The sequence below is a fragment of the Pongo pygmaeus genome, chromosome 16 (genome assembly GCF_028885625.2).
Source record: "Pongo pygmaeus isolate AG05252 chromosome 16, NHGRI_mPonPyg2-v2.0_pri, whole genome shotgun sequence".
Taxonomy (NCBI): domain Eukaryota; kingdom Metazoa; phylum Chordata; class Mammalia; order Primates; family Hominidae; genus Pongo; species Pongo pygmaeus.
The window spans coordinates 83,074,669-83,097,661 of NC_072389.2; the positions used below are offsets into that span (position 1 = coordinate 83,074,669).

Consider the following 22,993-nt stretch of genomic DNA (forward strand, 5'->3'; position numbering starts at 1 on the left):
CTGCCTCAGATTCAACACAATCAAAATCTAGCTGGATTTTTTTGTAAAAATTGACAAGCTAATCCAAAAATTCACATGGTAATAAGCAATCCAGAAGAGCCAAAACAATCTTGAATAAAGTTGGAAGAACTTACATTTCCCAATTTCAAAACTTTATTACAAAACTATAGCAATCAGGACAATGTGGTACTGACATAAGGATAGACAAATCAATGGAACAGAATTGAAAGTCCAGAAATAAACCCCTACATTTATAGGCAATTGGTTTTCTTTAAGGGTGCCAAGATAATCCGATAGTCGGAGACAACTGGATATCCACATACAAATGAATGAAGTTGAACCCCTACATTACATCATTTACAAAAATTAAGTGAGAATGCGTCACAGACATAAAAATAAGAGGTGAAACAATAAAACTCCTACAAGAAAACATGAGTATTCCCCAGGACCTTGACTGTTTCTTAGATACAACACCAAAAGCAACCAAAAAAATAAATAAATAAGTAAATAAAAACTTTTGTGCTTCAAAGGACAATATCAAGAAGTGAAAAGACCCACAGAATGGGAGAAAATATTTGTAAATCATTTCTCTTGAGATTTGTATCCAGCCAATATATATACACATATAAGCTGATCCTTGAACAACATAGGTTTGAACTGTGTAGGTCCACTTATGTGCATTTTTTTTCAACCAAACATGGATAAAAAAGACAGCATTCATGGGATGTGACACCCACCTATACAGAGGACTGACTCTTCTTATAGGTGGGTCAGCAGGACCAAATGCAGGACTTGACTATGTGTGAATTTTGGTATATACAAGGGTCCTGAAACCAATTCCCTGAATATACCAAGGCACAACTGTATTTCTATTTAATGTAAATATACATTTATATTATATGTAATATAAATAAACATATATATATACACAAATAACCTAATTTTAAAATGGCAAAGGATGAAAATAAAAATGTCTTTAAAGCCCCTACCTCTCACCCTATACAAAAATCAACTCACAAAGGGATCGAAGACCTGAAACAATAAAACCACTAGAAGAAGACATAGGGGAAAATGCTCCAGGACACTGGTCTGGGAAAAGATTTTATGATAAGACCTGAAAAGCACAGGCAACTAAAGCAAAAGAAACAAATGGGATTACATCAAATTAACTTCTATACAGCCAATGACACAATCAACAGAGTGAAAAGACAGCCTGTAGAATGGGAGAAAATATTTGCAAACTACTCATCCCACAGGAGATTAATATCCAGAATATATAAGGACAAACATATCAAAAGCAAAAAAAAAAAAAAAAAATCTGATTTAAAAATTGGCAAATGATATAAAATAGACATTTTTCAAAAGAAGACATATACCAGCCTGGGCAACATAATGAGACTCCATCGCCACAAAAAATTTTAAAAAATTAGCCATCATGGTGCATACCTGTTAGTCCTGTCTACTTGGGAGGCTGAGGCAGGAGGACTGCTTGAGCCCAGGAGTTTGAGGCTGCAGTGAACTATAATCATGCCACTGCACTCCAGCGTAGGTACAGAGCCAGACCCTGTCTCAGAAAAACCAAAAACAATCAAAAAAAGAATGAAAAAATGCTCAACATTGCTAATCAAGGAGATGCAAATAAAAACCACATTGAGGTATCATCTCACCCCAATTAGGATGGCAGCTGTTATCAAAAGACAAAAAATAACAAACACTAGTGAGAATGCAGAGAAAAAGGAACTCTTATATACTGCTGATGGTAATGTAAACTAGCACAACCACTATGGAGAACAGTAAGGAGGTTCCTCAAAAAACCACAAATAGAATATCATATGATCCAGCAATTCCACTACAGGGAATTTATCCAAAGACAAGACTATCATTATATCAAAGAGACATTTGCACCTCCATGTTTATTGTAGCACTACTGACAATAGCCAAGATATGAAATCAACCTAGATGTCCAACAAAGGATGAATGGATGAAGAAAATGTGGAATATATATATACCAGAGAATGCTATTTAGTCATGAAAAACAAAAAAAAAGAAATCCTGTCATTTGCAGCAACATGGATGAGACTGGGACGTTACGCTAAGTAAAATGAGCCAGAAACAAAAAGTTAAATAAACACTGCATGTTCTCACTCATTGGTAGTAGGGAGGGAGGGACAGGGAGAGATTTATTAAGGGATAAAAAATTACCAATAGATACGAGGAATAAGTTCTAGTGTTCTATACCACAGTAGGATGACTATAGTTAACAGTAATATGTAGTTTCAAATAGCTAGGAAGAAAATCTAAAGTTAACAGTAATACGTAGTTTCAAATAACTAGGAAGAGGATATTGAACATTCCCAACACAAAGAAATGATAAATGTCTGAGATGATGAATATGTTAATAACCCTATCTGATCACTAACATATATGTACTAAAACATCACTATGTACCTATGAATATGTACAATTATTATTTGTTAATTAAAAACTAAAAAAAAAGAAAAAGAAAATGTTCAAATGGCCAATAAGCATATTTAAAAAGTTCATAAGAAGTCACTAGGGAAATACAAATCAAAACCACCATATACCACTTCACATCCACTGAGTGGCTATATTAAACAAAACAAAACAAACCCAGACAATGTTAAGTATTGGCAAGGATATGGAGAAATTAAAACCCTCATTCATTGCTAATAGGAATGTAAAAAGGTACAATCTTTTTAGAAAATAGTTTGGCAGTTCCACAAAATGTTAAACATGGAGTTATTAAATGACCTAGCCATTCTACTGTTAGGTATATATCCAAGAGACATGAAACCCTATGTCCACACAAAAACTTATACACAAATAAGTGTTCACAGCAGAATTTTCATAATAGCCAAAAAAGTGGAAACAACCCAAATGTCCAACAACTGATAAATGGATAAATGAAATATGGCATATAGATATTGTGGATGAAAAAAATGAAAAAAAAGTGTGACTTTTTATTTAATTTAATTAATTAATTTTTTTTTTTAGATGGCGTCTCGCCCTGTCACCCAGGCTGGAGTGCAAGAGTGCGATCTCGGCTCACTGCAACCTCCGCCTCCTGGGTTCAAGCGATTATCCTGCCTCAGCCTCCCAAGTAGCTGGGATTACAGATGCTCACCACCACACCCAGCTAAATTTTGTAGTTTTAGTGAAGACAGGGTTTCACCATGTTGGCCAGGCTGGTCTCGAACTCCTGACCTCAGGTGATCCACCTGCCTCAGCCTCCCAAAGTGCTGGGATTACAGGCATGAACCACCATGCCAGACCACTTTTTTTAGCTTGATCATAAACAATTACAGTCTTTACCTGGCAGGCTTCACAGGAGAAAACTGCCCTCCCTATACCAGATTTGGTGCATACCTGGTACACTGACATCTCTAAAGCAAGCTGCAGTCAAGACTCAGGTATTCCTAAATGGCCATGCTCTTTACCGTATCTACATTAGTAGCCCAGGTACCTTCATTCAGAAGTCTCTGTGGCCTTTAACTGAGGCCTTTCCTTAGGCTAAGAGGCCTCCTCAACAGAGGGAAAACACTAAAAACACTTTCCTCCACTCTGACTCAGTACCTTCCTCCCCTCCTAGCACCTTTTCCTCCAACCCACCCCAGATCTATAAAACAGCAGGAACCTTTTGCTGGGGGCTCCCTCAGCATTGAGAAAACCCCCACCTCTGTGTTGATCCACTTGACAGGAGGGAGCCTGCACTTTCTCAGGTTTAACTTCTTGCTTGTCCTAATTCAGTAAGTGATTAAAGTAACTCAGCTCCGTGTCGCCAGCTAAGCTCCTGACACTATGGAATATTATTCAGTCATAAAAAGGAATCAAGGTTCATCCATGCTTCAACATGGATGAAGCTTAAAAACTTTATGCTAAATGAAAGAAATTAGTCACAGAAGACAACATATTGTGCAACTCTATTTACATAAAATGTCCACAATAGGCAGAAAATAAATTAATAGCTGAGGGGAGGGAGGAATGAGTAGAGACTGCTAATGAGTACTTTTAAGAGTGATGAAAAGCCAGGCAGGTGGCTCACACCTGTAATCCCAGCACTTTGGGAGGCCGAGGTGGGAGGATCACTTGAGGTTAGGAGGTCAAGACCAGCCTGGACAACATAGTGAAACCCTGTCTCTATTAAAAATACAAAAATTAGCCAGGCATGGTGGCACACACCTGTAATCCCAGCTACTGGGGAGGCTGAGGTAGGAGAACTGCTTGAACTCGGGAGGCAGAGATTGCGGTGAACCAAGATGGTGCCACTGCACTCTAGCTTGGGCGAAAGAGACTCCATCTCAAAGAAAAAAATGAGTGATGAAAATATTCCAAAATTAGACTGTAGTGATGGTTGCACATCCCTGTAAATATAATAAAAACTATTGAATTTTACACTTTAAATAGGTGGAATTTATGGCATGGGAATTATTTCTCAGTAAAGATATAATATGAATACACGATGTTAGTGTTCATATCATATCTAGACCACTATTGCTCTGTAAATGAGTTTGTAAAATAATCCTTAAGGAATGTAGATACTGAAGGACTCAAAGTAGTAGACTGACAGGCTGACAACTTTTTAAAGAAAAAAATAATCTGTTGACAATGATAAAAATGGCTGACAGAGCAGTCAGACTCAAGGTGGAAAGACCAGATGACAGACTTACAACGGTGTATTTGGAAAAATTTTAACAAGAAGAGGACTTGAGCCAAGACAGGTAAGAAACGGGAAAAGGCTATGATCCTACCTTTAGAGTGGAATGCTATCTATAGAAGCTTTCTATAAAAGGGAAGCTTTCTATAGAAGCTAACTATTAACCTATATCCTTATTACAGAGGCTCCTAAACAGGGAACTACAGAAAGTCATCTAGTCCAAGACAGCAGAGTGGTAGAAAGCTCTTAATAACTGGCCCATTAAAATAGCAGTTGTTTTAATCTATGATTTAACTAATGGAAGACTTGTCTTCAAAAATATTAGATTATAATGCCAATATATTCTCAAATATATCAGAGAATAGTAGTATGAATTTCATCTTTGAGTATTAAAGATAAAGAAAAAATTCACTCAAAAGTATTTTATCACTAGAACAAGTTTCATTTATTTCAAATGTCTTATAAACATGCTTAAAAGTAAGCATACTATATGTGTAGTTTTACAAGTTTCCTATTAAAACACTCAGAGGAAAAGATATTTGATATTGCCTTAAATTTTTTCAGAAACAATTCTTTCTCACTATAAAATATATATTAAAAGGCAAATGCATTCATAAATTATCTCACCTTTGGTTTTTAGATAAACCACAAAGAAATGTCTACAGCATAAGTTCCAGTTTGGGCAGATACCTGAATTGTAAAAAACAAACAGAAAAAGACATGGTCAATATGGTTGAATCTGAGTATGGAAATTTAATTATTTCAATAGAACCCTAATTTGATCATTTACCTCCTAAAGTTTTATGTTCAAGCTGTTCTTTAGATATCTATAGAATGTCGAGAATTAAGAAATTCTCCTGAACTTTCTATTGCCTTTGATTAATGTTGGTATTTCTTGAAATTAAAAGTATATGAAAACAGGCCAGGCACAGTGGCTCATGCCTGTAATACCAGCACTTTGGGAGGCCGAGGTGGGTGGTTCACCTGAGGTCAGGTGTTTGAGAGCAACCTGGTCAATGTGGCAAAACCCTGTCTCTACTAAAAACACAAAAAAATTAGCCGGACATGGTGGTGTGTGCCTGTAGTCCCAGCTACTCGAGAGGCTGAGGCAGGAGAATCGCTTGAACCTGGGAGGCGGAGGTTGCAGTGAGCCAAGGTCATGCCACTGCACTGCAGCATGGGCGATAGAGCAAGACTCCGTCTCAAAAAAAAAAAAAAAAAAAAAAAGATATCAAAACATGTACTACATAAACAGGAGAAAAAATCAATCTCCTTCATCAACTCAATTCTTCAAAAGAAAGTATTTTCTAAAGTTTACACTCCCTATATTATGATTGCCCATCCTCACAGAAAGTACAGAATTTAAAAATCTGGAAATGTAAAAGTAAATCAATAGCACATGTTTATAAAACCTAAGCAAATAAGTAAATTAAGTAAAACCAATGTCTAATAAGTATGAAAAATGGAAAAAATGTTCTCTACATTAGCAAAGAAAATAAAATTAAAATGAGATATCATCTTTGATCAATGAAATTATAATTGTTTTACAAATAAGATTATAGTCATTGGCACCCTTCCAGTTCTTCTCCTTAACAGACTCATGGTAAGATTGCATCTCACTGCCCTCTTTCAACTTAGGTGTAGAAACATGACTTGCTTTAGCCACTGAAATGTACATAGATGTGATGTTACACATTTCTAAGTATAAGCTTTAAGACCAACTACACAACTTACAGACCTCCCAGCTACTGCAGTCATTATGGAGTTCACTAAATGTCTCTGAAGAGAAAAAAACAACTCTGCTGACATGTATTAGACATGTAACATGAGCAAGAAATAAACTTTGTTGTATTATGCAACTGAGATTTTTAGGACTGTTTGTTACTACAGCACAATCTAGGCTATACTGACAGCTACAAGTGATAATGTAATATAATAATATATAATATTATAATAATGTAATATAACAGGCATTTTTGTACACTGTTCATAGGAATTTAAATTGGTAAATTTTTGTTTTTTGGGTTTTTTGAGACAGGATCTCGCTTTGTCACCTAGGCCGGAGTACAGTGGCGTGATCACAGCTCACTGCAGCCTAGACCTCCCAGGCTCGAGTGATCTTTCCACCTCAGCATCCTGAGTAGCTGGGACTACACAGGTGCCCACCACCAAGCCCTGCTAATTTTTGTATTTTTTGTAGAGATGGGGTTTTGCCATGTTGTCTACCCAGACTGGTCTTGAACTACTGGGCTCAAGCAATCCACATGCCTCAGCCTCCCAAAGTGCTGGGATTACAGGCATGATCCACACGCCCAGCAATTGGTAAAATCTTTCTGGAATCCCAGCACTTTGGGAGGCTGAGGTGGGTGGATCATGAGGTCAGGAGATGGAGACCATTCTGGCCAACATGGTGAAACCCCGTCTCTACTAAAATACAAAAAATTAGCTGGGTGTGGTGGTGTGCACTTGTAATCCTATCTACTCAAGAGGCTGAGGCAGGGGAATCGCTTGAACCCGGGAGGCAGAGATTGTAGTGGGCCGAGATCGCGCCACTGTACTCCAGTCTGGCGACCGGGCGAGACTCCATCTCAAAAAAGAGCTAGAAGCAAATTAAAGGTACAAATGATTTGCTAAATAAGCTAGAATATTAAGCAATCATTAAAACTGCTTATCAAAGATGCTTAATGACTAACAGAGGAAACTGTGTAAAGGGCATACATAGGAACTCTCTGTACTGTCTACTCAATTTTTTCATGTATACAATTCTAGAACAGGTAAAACTAACTAATCTCCACTGACAGAAAGTAGGTAAGTTATTGCAGGAACCAAAGGTTGTATGAAATAATTGACTGCAAAGGGGCTTACGAGAAGCTTTTAAGAGGGATTAAAATGTTCTATATCTTGATTATGGCGGTTGTCAACAGGATATACACATTAGTCAAACCCCTCAAACTGTACTGCACATAAATAATTTTACTAAAGTGGATTTTAAAAGTAAAATAAAAACGCTTAATGATAGGAAAATGCTCATCTGTTGGGTAATTTGAAATGTGTAATAAATAAATTTGCATAGAAGAGGCTACAAATACATACAATGTTAATAGTGCTTTGCTTTGCATAAATATTATGTAGGTAGTTTTCATTTTTCCTTAAGTTATGTACTTTCAAAATGCTCTAAGTAAGTACGTATTTTTATGTTTATTTGGTGGTATTTTATTGAGAACCAGAGCTTAAGCCTAGAATAAGCTTGAGGTTTTAATAATTTATTCATTCAGTATTTATTACATGCCTCCATGTACAAACAGCATTCTAAGTGGTAGAGGGATACCTCTAAGCTTGGGTATGTTTCTCCAAGGTTCAGCTAGATGGGCTTTTCAAGTGATCACCATTGCCAGTGAATGTGGAAGCATCAACTATCATCTGTAAACCACATCTGTTTATAATCTTTACACTGGCAAACGACAGGTAAGTTGACTATAAAAACTGTTAGGATTCATGATTATCTGTTTACCTAATCTTCCTGAAAATAAGCTTAAATTTTTTACAGTGTTTAACATGTAATATATAACATATATTTAGAATGTATTATAATGTGTGAATGTGTTTATAAGAATCTGTATTGATAACTAATCATTTAAAAATGTTATGAGTTTTGAGCATTTATTTACTTAAAAAATTAAAAGTTCTGGGCAAGGCATGGTGGCTCATGCCTGTAATCCCAGCAATTTACGAGGCCAAGGCAGGCGGATCACCTGAGGTCAGAAGTTCCAGACCAGCCTGGCCAACATTATGAAACCCCGTCTCTACAAAAATACAAAAAAAATTAGCTGGGCATGATGGCAGGTGCCTGTAATCCTAGCTACTAGGGAGGCTGAGGCGGGGGAATTGCTTGAACCCAGGAGGCAGAGGTTGTAGTGAGCTGAGATCACGCCACTGTACTCCAGCCTGGGCGACAGAGCAAAATGCCATCTCAAAAAAAAAAAAAAAAAAAAGAGTTAAAAGTTTTACCACTATAAAAACTGCTTGAGGGTTTAAAACTCTAAGAAAATATAGAAAAATATAAATGAAACATAGAAAGCAATAAGTATGACAATAGAGACAAAGCATTAAGCAAAGAGCAAGAAGTGTCTGATTAATCAAATAGAAATACTGGATACGTATCATTAACAAATTGTAATCAACAAGTAAAAATATAGTGAGAAAATACTTGTTTCATGTTCAGCAGTGAGTGTAGCAATTCAAGATACTGGGGACAAGGGATTATGACTATATGCAGGGGACTATATGCACTAACCTCTCATGACAGAAAAATCTGAGATAACTACTCCATTATAGGGAATACACATGAAGCAAAAGAGAAAGAACACATATAAAAGAATCTAATCCAGAAATGATTTTAAACCAGTGATCACTGAAATTAAATCACTATGTTTAATTATAACTATACAATATGTTGCCTTCTCAAGTTTGACATTTGCACTTACATGTTGTATTCAAAAAGTATAAAACTTCATAATTTACAATAAAATACAAATAAAATGCACTATTTATACTAATAACCATTAAGAAGCACGAAAATAATGTGTGCTAATCAGGTTACAGCTAGTAAAGATGAGTAAAATAGTCTCAGACATTAAGGATACAACACAGAAAATATTTGTATGTGAATCACGGTACAGATAGTAAAGACGAATAGACTCAGACACCAGGAAGTTTTCATAGCACTTAGAAAGATAGCACAAACCCAAAACCCAAAATTGCCAACACTACAGGAATGCAAATGGAGAGTTCTTGTTAAGTATTAGCTTCTCAACCCTTAGAAAATACAACCTATGAGTCGTCACTGAAAATACAGACAGATGGGAAAACACCATCACCAAGTTGGTCTCGGTTTTCTAAATTCTAGAAATCATATGTGCAGGAACAAGTACCCTAATCAACTAAATCAGTGGTCAAACTATAGCCTAAGAGCCAAATCCAGCCCACGGCGTGTTTTTGTCTGATTTATGAGCTAAGAATGGTTTTCACATATTTAAAGGGCCATAAACAAACAAGAATATGCAACAGAGGTAGTATATTGCCACAAAGTTTAAAAGTTTAAAGGGGATCTTTACAGAGGTCTGCTGACTTCTGAACTAAATAATTCATAAATGGATGAAACAGGTCTTAGTGGTGGCTCTGATCCAAAGATTTGAACTGTGCCACGGCATCATAGTATATTAGAACTGGAAGGAGGCATGAAGACCATCTTTCCTTCCCATGATATTGCAAAGGCGCTGACTATGACTCATAGGTTTCCATCTTCTGGATCTACTGTATCCTGGGTCAAAAGTGCTTTACATCTCACCACAACACTGGCTCCCTTTTCCTTTAGTGAAGTAATCTGGGAATAAAAAAAAAGAGGTACAATAGAGTAAGTACACTCTCCTCCAACTCTCCACTGAGCCTTTCCTACAAACAACTAATCAACTAAAAGTGAAGTGCTGATGACCTTCATATTTTACTAATTCAGCACCAAAGATCATTTCCTATTCTCCCCACTTCATCTCCCCACTTCATCTCCCTCTACTCTACTTACATATTCTCTAAACCAAGCAAATTAATCTACTAGCATTCCTGAAAAAGCATCTGTTTTGTCCTATGGACCTTGGTCTATGTGGTTTCTCTCCTATGGACATGACTTCCTTTCTCCACCTATCCAAATTCCTTCCATCCTTCATGGCCCAATTTGACATCCATGATACCTTCGGAAAGCTTATAATCCAACAGGAAACACAGCTCAGGTACACACAAAAAAGTTTAAAAAATCTTGAAAGTTGTAATAAATAAAATGTTATAAAATTCCAAGAAGCAAAATGTCACCTCAGGGAAAATGTTTAGGTACCACCTTGGGAAAGTCTTTGAGTAAGATATGAAAAAGAGCAGAGAAGAAAAAGGGACGTTCCAGGCAGTGGAAATGAGCAAAGGTACAAAAGGGATAATTTCTTATAGTAGTGATTCTCATCTTTTTGTTTCCCTAGGTTTGCCTCTAACCAAGTGATGACACAGAGAATGCCCTCAATTTCTAAAGTCCCTTGCCTACCCATAATTTTGAATGTTACCAAAACTCACAGATTTAATATGCTAATCAGGTAATCAAAATTAAATGTAGACAGTCTATTTCTGCATATGTCTTCAGATAACTTTTATGAACATAAAAATCCAACACATAGAGCCAGGCACGGTGACTCATGCCTGTAATCTCAACACTTTGGGAGGCTGAAGCAGGCGGATAATGAGGTCAGGAGATCGAGATCATCCTGGCCAAAATGGTGAAATCCCATCTCTACTAAAATACAAAAAATTAATCAGGTGTGGTGGCCCACGCCTGTAGTCCCAGCTACTCAGGAGGCTGAGGTAGGAGAATTGCTTGAACCCAGGAGGCGGAGGTTGCAGTGAGCTGAGATCACGCCACTGCACTCCAGCCTGGCAACAGAGCAAGACTCCGTCTCAAAAAAAAAAAAAAAGAAAGAAAAATCCAACACATCTACAAAATCAAATATAAATTCTGTGACTTTAAGGCTGAATTATATTATTTTCATATCATTAATCAAACCAAAAGGGCTGAAAGTAAAAACTTCATTATTTTGGTTTCCTTTTTACTAAGTAATTTTATTCTATGGATAGCAACCTTTCACATTCTGGTTCACTCCAAACCTAGGGCCTAGTAGATGCTACCTAAATACCTGTTGAATTAATAATATTGGAACATAATATATATTTCACTGAAAATATTCCTTCCTTTAATTATGCAGTATAATAGAAAGTAGAGAGAAGATAAGGAACATTAATTGAAAGTGTTGTAAAAGGGAAGCCATCAAAAAACTTAAAACAATTATTTCAAAACCATCTTTGAAGCAAATAATCTATTCACATGTAACTCAGATCTTTATTGTAGCCCTTGTTGTAACACTACACACTTACCATCACCACCACCACCACCATCATCATCATGACATTTTTTTCTAAATACAGCTTGAGGGAGGAGACCATACAATTTGATTAACAGAAGCTGGGCGCAGTGGCTCACGCCTGCAATCCTAGCACTTTGGGAGGCCAAGGCGGGAGGATCACTTGAGGTCCAGATTTCAAGACCAGCCTGGCCAACATGGTGAAACGCCGTCTCTACTAAAAATACAAAAATTAGCCAGGCGCACTGGCACACACCTGTAATTGCAGCTACTCGGGAGGCTGAGATAGGAGAATCGCTTGAAGGAGGTGGAGGTTGCAGTGACCTGAGATCGTGCCACCGCGCTCCAGCCCGGGAGACAGAGCAAGACTCTGTCCCAAAAAAATAAATAAAACTAAAAACAAAACAGAAAACAGCCACTTATTCATCTTTGTATTTCACGTAATTCCTAGCACATAATGGATGCTTTAAAATCACTCATTGAGTTGAACAGTCATAGAGAAAATGTTTTCTCTGCTCTCCATGACTTCACTATATTTCAAAGGTATAAGCATCAACTCTGGCAATAAAAGCAGAACTTACACTACTATGAAAGCCTGACTTATTTCAAGAGTTCTCTGATACGAGAAGAGATATCCAGTAGATGTGTTCCCTAATTATACAAGTATAAGAAGGTGCATTGCTCCACTGTTGTCGATTTGCTATATTTAGTAGGCTCTGAATTGAATTATTCAAGCATGTACAAATATAACCTTAAAGGGGTCCACATACTTGCTCCTGACAATCTGGATACAAAAGCTGCCATTCAGATAAAAGATGACAGGCAACAAGAATCTGACAGGCCAGCAATTTGCTGCATTTTCTGCACATTTGAATTTGTAGGCCTCCATAGCCATTAAGCAAAATTAGTTTTATGATGTCAACTAAAAAGCCTCATGGGCAGCAGTTTTATGTCATTAAAAAAACTACCATCCTCAATCTGTTTGAATCTGTGTTTGCTCATTAGAAGCCTCTCAATGAATCAGAAGCGAGGGTTTAATCACACGCTTGCTCTATGAATGTTTAGTATAGCCCTGAACTATAACAAATTCCTATTCTACCTTTCCCTGTATCTAAAATAGTTTAGATATGGTTGAAGAACCTAAGTATTAGACAGGCTAGCAGTTCTTGACTGATATGGTTTGGATCTGTGTCCCCGCTCAAATCTCATGTCAGATTGTAATCCCCAATGTTGGAGGTGGGGCCTGGTGGGAGGTGATTGGATCATGGGGGCAGTTTCTAATGGTTTAGCACCATCCCCCTAGTACTGTTCTCATGATAGAGTTCTCACAAGATCTGGTTGTTTAAAAGTGTATGGCACATTCCTCCTCTCTCTCTCTCTCTCTCTCTCTCTCTCTCTTTATGCCTGCTTCCCTTGGCCTTCCGCCATGATTGTAAGTTTCCTGAAGCCTCCCCAGAACCCTAGCAGATGGCCAGCTTCCTATACAACCTAAGGAACCATGAGCCAATTAAACCTCTTTTCTTTATAAATTACCCAGTCCAGATATTTCTTTATAGCAGTGCAAGAATGAACTAATACATCTATCAAAAATGGAGCAATTTCGAAACTATAAATGTGATCTTAATATGTATTTATCCAATCTAAAAAGCAAGTGTCAGAGAAAAACTTCATCCTCTGCTGCTCCTAACTGTTGATCTTTGAATCCACTATGCTCTCTTATGCCCCTATGCCTTTGAAATTGTTATTTTCCCCTTTGCTTGTTTAGAGTCTCCTCCTTAAACCTGTCTGGCAAGTTTCTACTCATTATGGAAGTCTTCCCTGGTTTTCCCAAAAAAGATGCATGCAATCTTCCCCTATGCACGTTTATATACTTACATAAGTACCTCTCAAACTATATTATAACTGTCTCTTATGGTTAGAGAACAGTAAGCTCTCTACGGGCAATGACTGAACACCTCTTGGCAGAACTAATATTGAACTGGTACACACCAACAGAGCCTGAAGGGTTTTACTTAAGTACTGAAATACTTCCGTAACATAGTCTGGTAAAGTGTCACTGCCTCAAACTCCACCAGTCCTAAGGTGCCTACTGATGGCCCAGTCTCCCCACCACCACTACAACCCAGCAGGTAAAACAAGAAAGCCTGACACAGCATAAAGGATGAAGGGGTTCTTCAAGACCCTGATCCAGTGCTACAGCCATCTTAACTGGTTGGTGCCTATTTTGTACTTACTGGTAAATACTTTAAATATCACTCCTGCCTCTTCATAGCCAAAGCACAGGACACTGCCTAGCTTATCAGGCTTCTAATTCTTTGGCAAAATAATAAATGAAGACATACCAGGTCTATCAATGGCCCAGGGTCAATGCCCATGCTGTCAAAACTATGCAGACAATGATCAGTGATCAGACTGTCAAGAAAAATCCAGATACTAAAGTACTAGAGAAGAAAATGGTCAAGTCTGTCTATTCTCTGTGTTTGCCTTCAGCATTTGATAAAATAAATGCTTATCTTGATAATGTGCAAAAAAATCTTCAATGTGATACTTTATAGAGAATATAATTCAAGTATTTTTAATGTTTTTAAATAAAGTTTAAAAGCAAAGTTTCTATAAAGTAAGTCTCCATAACATACCACAAACAGTGATCATTAAACTCTAATCAGTGTCTTGGATAGGAACGCAAGTATCACTAAAGAAAGAGCACAGTGATTAATTCACATGGAGAGGAAAAGGCAAGAATGAGAAGAGTCAGTTAATTATAAATGGCATGTCTAATTACAGATTTTGCTAGGGGCTTCAGATACTTCTAATTAGTTTTACTAGGTATATTAACTATAAATAGAATACCATGAGAGAATTTTCTAATCACAGAAATGTACCTAGAATGTAAAATCAGAGTTTATCTTTATAATTTAATAATTAAATGTTCAACAATGTATAATTATTTTGAAAGTCATCAATAAAATATATATCACACTAAAATCAAGTTACTCAGAATATTGCTAAGGTGGTGACAGAGTCTTTAAAACATCCACAGGGGAGCAAGTGTGTAGCTGAAGGAAGGATGAACATGTAGCTTCAATAATAAGAATTTTGAACTTATAAATGGTGATATAACAATCTTTTTAGGCTCCTTCCTTTCTGGTAAATACTTTAAATATCACTTTTTAATACTTCAAAATTTTCTGGTAGAAAAATTGTCTTTTATTCATGCTGTAGGCAGTTTCAGAGAGCCATATGATTAAAATGTTAAAAATAAAGATGGAAGGGATAAATAGCAGCAAGAGAAGCTTACGTAATTTCAACACTATCTCATTAAGATCAATCTTTAATTTAAAACAAAAACAAAACCCTGCTGTGCTATATACTACATTAATGAAAAATTCTACAAGGTGACTAAATCTCAAACAGGAAGCATAATGTGTTTACTAAGGACAAATTAAGAAAAACCATTCTGATTTTTTAGTATTTGTATTAAAGTAAAAACTTAGAAAAGAAGAGAAAAATTAAAGACCATGATGTATTTCAACTTTAAGAAAAGCTTTTAAAGTCTCACTAATCTTAAATTAAAACAATCAGGTAAATTATTTTGGTTATTAGCACTAACATGAATTTAACATGAAATTTAACATGAATTTAACATGAAATTAAGCAGAAAACTGAACACCTATATACTATCCCAGGCAGAATGCAAGGTGCTTTACCTAAATTGTTAATTTTCACAACCATCTAACTTGGCAGATATTATCATCCCTACCTTACTGATGATGAACTGATATTAAAAATAATCTCGCCACAGTCAGCTAGTAAGTGGCAAAGATTCAAACTCATAGTTGACTACCCAACAGTCTCTGTGCTGGCCACTACACCCCACTAACTGACCAGATGGCCTCAATGTAGTTAAAGTAAGCCAATGTAGCACTGAAGTTCCATGGTGTATTAGCTGTACTAGATGGATGAAGTTAAGGCTTCAATCTACTATTCCAATGAATGTGACTATCTGAATATCTAAGGAAAACAATATAATTTAGTAATTATACTTCTGACCCTGATTTGGGAAATCAAGGATGTAGCCAGTTGGCTTAAGAGCCATCACAAAATTCTATTTTCATTAAACTCGCTTTGATCCAAATGATCAAAAAATTAAGCACTTAGATCCACAAGTAAAAGGATTCAATCAGGACCGATATAAGTTAAAAATAAATGTAATAATAGGCCAGGCGCGGTGGCTCATGCCTGTAATCCCAGCACTTTGGGAGGCCGAGGCGGGCGGATCACGAGGTCAGGAGATCGAGACCATCCTGGCTAACACGGTGAAACCCCGTCTCTACTAAAAAAATACAAAAAAAATTAGCCGGGCGCAGTGGCGGGCGCCTGTAGTCCCAGCTACTCGGGAGGCTGAGGCAGGAGAATGGCGGGAACCCGGGAGGCGGAGCCTGCAGTGAGCCGAGATCGCGCCACTGCACTCCAGCCTGGGAGACAGAGCGAGACTCCGTTTCAAAAATAAATAAATAAATAAATAAATGTAATAATAAAAATAAATGAGTTTAACACAATTTATTTAAAAAAAACCTTTCTCCAGCTTTTGTGAACACATATAACAAAAAAGAAAATGTACAGTTCACTTAAAAAAATCAAGCAACTTGAAACTCTTCTGAATAAATGAGCATGAATAAAAAAATTACCACATACCTAACAAAGGCACACAACAAACATTTAACAAACAAGTTAATGACTTGGCTAAATGAAGATTAAAAAGTGAAAATGGGGAAAACAAGGAAAATTAAGGGAAGAGTTGATCTTTCTCTAAGTTCCTTGTCACATAAATACTACCTGCTCTATATTTCCCAGGAAGTTGGTTAAGGGTTGGGGGGGGTGGGGAAGTACCTGCTCTTGAGGTTCTTTACTAAAAACAGTCCTTCAGAATATACCTACCCTGGCAGAACTCTCCTCCTCATATTGCGGCTAAGGAAATATCACCTCTCTCCTAAGAGAAGGTCTAACATCCAAAATAATATCCTTCCTTGTCCTGAACAGCCTCTTTCTGGAAACATTTTCAATCCTTCTACATCCCATAGCATATTTCAAAGACACACTTTTCTGGTTTTCTAAATTGAATATTATTTATTATTTAATCAGCATAATGAAAAATTTAAAGAGTGGTTTATGATATACAGAAACTCTGACACAATAAGGATATTTTATAGTGCAAATATAATTCTCATTTTAAAAACACAAGCATCCTTCACAAAGATTGTTCCATTTGAAAAGAATTTTTTAAGGCTTTTTTATGTAAGCTATTTTCTACTTTTTTATTCGAAAGAAACCATGCCTTTAACAAAAGCTGTATTACAGTTACACATCTCTTACCAACAGGGATACATTCTGAGAAATTCATCATTAGGTGATCATTGTGCAAACATCATAGACTGTATTTACACAAACCTATATAGTATAGCCTACTATACCCATAGGCTATTAAATAGAGCCTATGGCTCCTAGACTACAAACCTGTACAGCATGTTACTATATTGAATACTGTAGGCAATAACAATGGTATTGGTGTATCTAAACACAGATAAGGGGCTGGGGGCAGTGGCTCATGCCTGTAATCCCAACACTTTGGGAGACCAAGGTGAGAGGATCACTTGAGCCCTGTTTGAGACCAACCTAGGCAACATAAGGAGACCCCATCTCTACACAAATGTTTTAAAAATTAGCTGGGCATGGTAGCACATGCCTGTGGTCCCAGCTGCTCAGGAGGCTGAGGTGGGAGGATTGCTTAAGCCAGAAAGGTGGAGTCTGCAGTGGGCAGTGATTGAGCCACTGCATTCCAGCCTGGGGAACAGAGTGAGACTCTGTCTCAAAAAATAAAATAAAACACAATTACAATAAACATAGACAAGGTATAGGAAAAATACAACGTTATATATACTCTTTTTTTTTTTTTTTTTTTGAGATGGAGTCTCACTCTGTTGCCCAGGCTGGAGTACAATGGCACGATCTCAGCTCACTGCAACCTCCAGCTCACTGCAACCTCTGCCTCCCAGGTTCAAGTGATTCTCCTGCCTCAGCCTCCCAAGTAGCTGGGACTACAGGTGTGCACCATCACACCTGGCTAATTTTTGTATTTTTAGTAGAGATGGGGTTTTACCATGTTGGCCAGGCTAGTCTCAAACTCTTGACCTCAGGTGATCCGCCCACTTTGGCCTCCCAAAGTGCTGGGATTACAGGTGTGAGCCACCATGCCAGGCCAACAATGTTATACTCTTATGTGGTCCTCGTTGACCAAAACTTTGTCATTCCATGCATAACTGTATTTACAACTCTTACCTGGTTAGTGCCTGGAATAACTTCCTGAATCTCATCTACTGTATCACCTGCTGATTCAAAAATCACCTTAGAGCCTAACTCCTTTACTTCACCTAATAAAACTTACTGAGCTTGGACATGTAAAAACCACATGTGGTATATTTTCTTCTAGTGCAACAATGCCTATGAGACTGGGCAAGTTGAGACCAAGAGTGATCTCTCCTCTTCATACCAAACAACTAGCCTATCATTTGAATATGCTATTATTTTACACATGAGTTTAAAAAGAAAACTATGCCTGACTATCCCATTTCCTAAAACTGTAAGTTTCTAAGGACTGCACTGACACTGTATAACAATATCATATATATATATATATCCCATAAAAATAAAGCAAGCAAGCATTTTATAATTCTTATTTCACCTGTAAAAAGGCCAACCACATAACAATTTTACAAAGCATCTCATTTCTTTATGAGATGAGGGAAGATCATCTCCCTCTCTTTGACATACATGGACAGTGGAAGTCATAAGCAAAAGCTAAATGAAATGACCCTCAAAAATTCTTGCTTCTTACAGAGTATGGAATTCAATAGTCTAACTGCCAGGAATCTTGCTACTTCATGGTATTATTTACATATTACAAATTATATTTAATTAGAGTTTGTTATTTGTTCCATTTTAAAGGTATTGGAAAATAAAATATTTCCCTTTGCTGACATACTAACACATTCTTTACTATATACTAAAACTTTATAACATTTTATGTCTTAGTGGTTTTTGGAAGGTCAATACCATTGCATACTTATATGCTGAAATAATAAATCCTTTTAAAAATCACATTGTCAATTCTCTTTGGCTTCAGAAAACAGACATGTCAAAAACTCAACTGGAAAGCAAATAAATCACAATACCTTTGAAGTGTTATTAAATAATCCTGAAGACGAAATCTGAGTCAAACTACAAAAAGGCCCTCAATCTCTGCTACCAAGAACTGTGTTGGATTCATTCATATATCATTTATAGAAAAGAAGTAATCAGCATGTCCTTAGCCAAGCACAAACATGTTTGTTGAGATGGACTGTGTAAGTCCAAGGATTTTGCTCGCCACCCCCATATTTCCTTGGTCTACAAGAAACAACTGTAGTTCAGCTGAGACTGTCTTTAACTGGTTTGTTTTTAAAGAGCTATATCTGCTGAAATGAGATTGCCTAAAAGCACTGCAATCCTCTCCAGTGGGATTACAAGTTATATTGGTAATAAATGTGTTCACTTAGGTAACAAGAAAGAAGAAAAAGGCAACCTACAAATAGTGCTGAAAATCTGAGGTTATACATTTTCTCCAATGAAAAAAAAAGTAGTTGAATACCACATATTTCAAATAGAAACTCAAAAATCTGGGGATGTCCACAGCAAGACCTTCCCATAAGGAGCAAAATTATCTAGCAGTCCTTCTAAGAGGAAGCTGAATTAGCATTCTCTATTGAACTAAAAAGTCGTAAGAGAATATGAGTCACTTTTGAAGAGCTCATTGAAGAATAAAATGAGACTTTAAGTCTTTAAAGAAACTATCTAGAAATATATACAAATCCTAAGTTGAATACAATGTAACAAAAATAACACTTATCAAACACCCTCATACTTACAATTCTATACCCTCTGGGAAGAATGCTATACATGCAGGGAAGCCATTTTCTAGCTGGACATACTAGGATAGGGTTCCCAACATCCAATATATAGAGATTCAGGGGTTTGCTACAAATATTCTAGAAGTGTATATCTAGAGTAAGAACTGTTCACTGCCAACCCAAGGGCCCATCCAACATTAGACCGCACCAATAGGGACCCTTAAGAGGATTGGTTAGGTCCAGGACCTTCATAAGAGATCTAATTAGCTTTAGAAAAGGGGCCAGAAACTCTTGTAACAGGAAACTTTTCCGTTTACAGCAGGACTTGCCTACAAGATACCAAGACTAAATGCTGTTTCACTAGAATGGGACTTATTTCAACCAATCATATACAGATCTATGAACTCATGCCATCCTATCCAAAATGCTGGTTTTCAATCCTTAATTTGGATAACTACCCCAACCCTACCCTAACCCCTGCTCTTTTCTAGTACTAAAATCTAGAGTTTTCTTCCTCAACAATTACTCAGTAAATTTCTTTACTATATTTCCTTACCTGGCAAATGTAAAATCCTTACTATATTTCCTTACCTGGCAAATAAATAAACTCAGCTTTGTTTTGTCTTGTTTTTTTAGCTCCACTGGTCTTTGTTATATTCTTTGACATACTGATTTTCAAGAATATTTTCATTCCTTTTCTTCCACCAAAAGCAAATCAATACTGGCCTGGGAGCTAGAATTGGTCAACAGCATGACCTGCCCTGGTAATCAATAATACAGGCTGGTTATGTAATAATACAGGCTGATGGTTAGGTCATGCCATTGGTGTACCTGAAAACCTGCCAGATAATTAGAATCACCCTTTCAGCAAAAACAGCAACTCTCTGAGCACTCTGGTGGTACTGATCAGTGCAGTTTTGGAAGGCTGGACATAACTGATCTTTAAAGGCAAGATCCCTGTTTATCCTTCTTTCTGCTTATTATATACATGGTCCACTGTCAAAAAGATATGAGAAAATCAGTTTTTTGAATTTTTTGAGACAGGTTCTTACTCTGCTACCCAGCCTAGAATGCAGTGGCACGATCACAGCTCACTGCAGCCTCGACCTCCCAGGCTCAAGTGATCCTCCCACCTCAGCCGCCCAAGTAGCTGGGACTACAGGCATGCACCACTCTGCCCAGTTAATTTTTGTACTTTGTGTAGAGATGGGGTTTCACTATGTTGCCCAGGCTGGTTTCGAACTCCTGGGCTCAGGTGATCCACCCACCTCAGCCTCCCAAATTGCAGGGACTACTGAAGTGAGCCACCATGACTGGCCAAAAATCAGTTATACAACAACTATTTGCTTGACAAGCATCTCCCTCTCTCCCAAATGGCAGAGTAAGTGTTGCTGGAAACCCTGGTATGCCACTTTCATCAACCCAAAACTATCTACATTTAATACACAATCTTTTAGGAGGGACTTATTTCTCAGGTAATTTCAGAGTGAAGTATAACTGCCAGGTAAAATAAGTTTTATTTAGATAATATGAGCTAATAATATGATTTGCCTTATTAGGTCAGCCTTGGCTCCCCAGCACTTCCCAAACCCTGCTCTCCCTCTTCACAGAGAATATCCCAGAGGCTCTGTGGAACCCAAACAGCAAAATGCTATTATAGAGTTTTAAATAATGGAGTAACATGCTAAAAATCATGTTTTAAGATTAATAACCTAAAAAGCTAATCTAGGACTACAGTTGGGAGACAATGGAAGCAAGGAAACCAACTCAGCATGACATAATTGATCCTTAAAGAATACAGCAATGGCCAGATGCAGTGATGTGTACTTGTAGTTCAAGTTACGTGGGAGACTGAGGCAAAAGCACTGCTTGAGGCCAGGAGTTAATGGCTGTAGTGTACTATGATGGGGCCTGTGAATAGCCACTGCACTTCAGTTTGGGCAACATAGTGAGACCCTGTCTCTTAAAAAAAAAAAAAAATTTTCTTTAAAAGAATAAGGCAATGCTCTAAGAACAGTAAAGAAGAACTGAATCTGACATTACCAACAAACTTTATCTTTTCTATTACAGATTCAATTCATTGAGTAAACAGAAAGGTTCACTTGTAAGGCATAGAGTCATTTTTATCCATCCAGGTTACAGAGTGCTGAAATTCAACCACCAGAAAATCATTCTTCTCGATTACAACACTCTACTCTCCCAACATTTTCTCCAAAAACATTCTAGAAGGAGCAATTTCAGAAGTACTCATTTAGCCATTATTGCTGCTTTGATGGCAATTAGCTTGCCTGCTTGCCTTCTCCAGGCACTCTCACCTCTACCCCAACCCCAAAGCACACCATAATATCCCCCAAAGCCACCTTGATAAAAAGGGATAGGGCAAAAACAAGAATCTAAGAACCTAATTGTATCTGAACTGGAAGTGGGACTAAAAGAAATGAGATGCTTTGCCAAAATGTGGAATAAAACCAGAGTTAAGTTTTTAAAATTCTAATGTCAGGGTTTTAAGATACCTTCATATTTTCTCTGCCTTTGGATACAATATACCAAAACCCAAAAATCCTTGTAAAATTAAAATTCACAGAAAAGTTTCAAGCTAGACTCCATCCATGTCTCTCTCTCTCTCTCTCTCACTCTCACTCATACCCTCCTTCCCTCCTCTCTATCTATCTCTATGTCTATCTTTAACTCTAGTGGGGCAAGAGTGGTTAATAGAAACAGCTAACAAATCAAAGAGCTTCCTTCAGGGATTCCCTGCCACCATCAGGGCAAAGTTCTGACTTGACAGCCTGGTAACATAAGGCCCCTAATATTTGACACCCAACAGTCCTTTCCAATCTCATCCTTCACCATATGCTACCTTCCATTTCCTCATTCACCAATCATTTCTACTGAATGTCTATAGATCCCCAGTCTTTAATGTTGTCTAATACTTCCATACCTTGGCTCATTCTTTCACCTTGTCTAATAGTGTGGCTATGTGAGGCTCGAGTTCTTCTCTTAGAAATATTTCCTGACATCCTTCCTCTTGGGCCCTTCAATACACCCCTCCCTAACCCACACCAAATCTGCATTAGGCTCCCTCCTTCATGCACACCTCTATCAAACTTCTTAGAGGGTACTGACAATTCCAAAACTAGGGAATGCCTGCCACATTATAGGTACTAAAATGGTCATTAGTTTCCAGTTCTGTGTTCCTCCTAGAGCAGAGTCATTTTTCTTTCTCTTCTTTTTCTTCTATTTTGTCTAAGAATCCTCAGTATTCTTCCTATTAACTTGACAGTTTTATGCACATTTGGAATATGGCTATTAGCTTCTTAAAGGGGAATCCAAATGAAATTAAATACACAAGGAAGTTTTTCCATACCGGGCTCAATGAATCAATCTGACCCCAAAAATGAACTTTTATGAATATTCAGACTACT

The 22,993-nt window shown here is 37.3% G+C and overlaps 1 protein-coding gene and 1 long non-coding RNA gene across 49 annotated transcripts in view; one reads left to right on the top strand and one right to left on the bottom strand.

The window, feature by feature from the left end:
• Positions 1-10,841, top strand: part of LOC129014453 (uncharacterized) — a 57,879-nt gene extending 47,038 nt beyond the window's left edge. Inside the window, exons 2-3 of the long non-coding RNA XR_008494227.1 lie at positions 8,031-8,140; positions 10,696-10,841. This is a non-coding gene — a long non-coding RNA (uncharacterized LOC129014453). The remainder of the gene's footprint in view (positions 1-8,030; positions 8,141-10,695) is intronic.
• The window catches only part of PEAK1 (pseudopodium enriched atypical kinase 1), a 319,366-nt gene that overhangs the window by 258,107 nt on the left and 38,266 nt on the right, over positions 1-22,993 (bottom strand). For 30 of the 48 annotated variants that reach the window (XR_010123829.1, XR_010123828.1, XR_010123827.1 and 27 more), the window contains one exon: positions 5,303-5,365. The exons of 11 other annotated variants lie outside the window; for them this stretch is intronic. The gene's annotated coding sequence lies outside the window, so the exon portion shown is untranslated. Of the gene's footprint in view, positions 1-1,446; positions 1,565-5,302; positions 5,366-22,993 lie in introns of all 48 variants that reach the window. 7 more of the 48 variants (XM_063652409.1, XM_063652376.1, XM_063652391.1 and 4 more) reach the window with 1 other exon arrangement.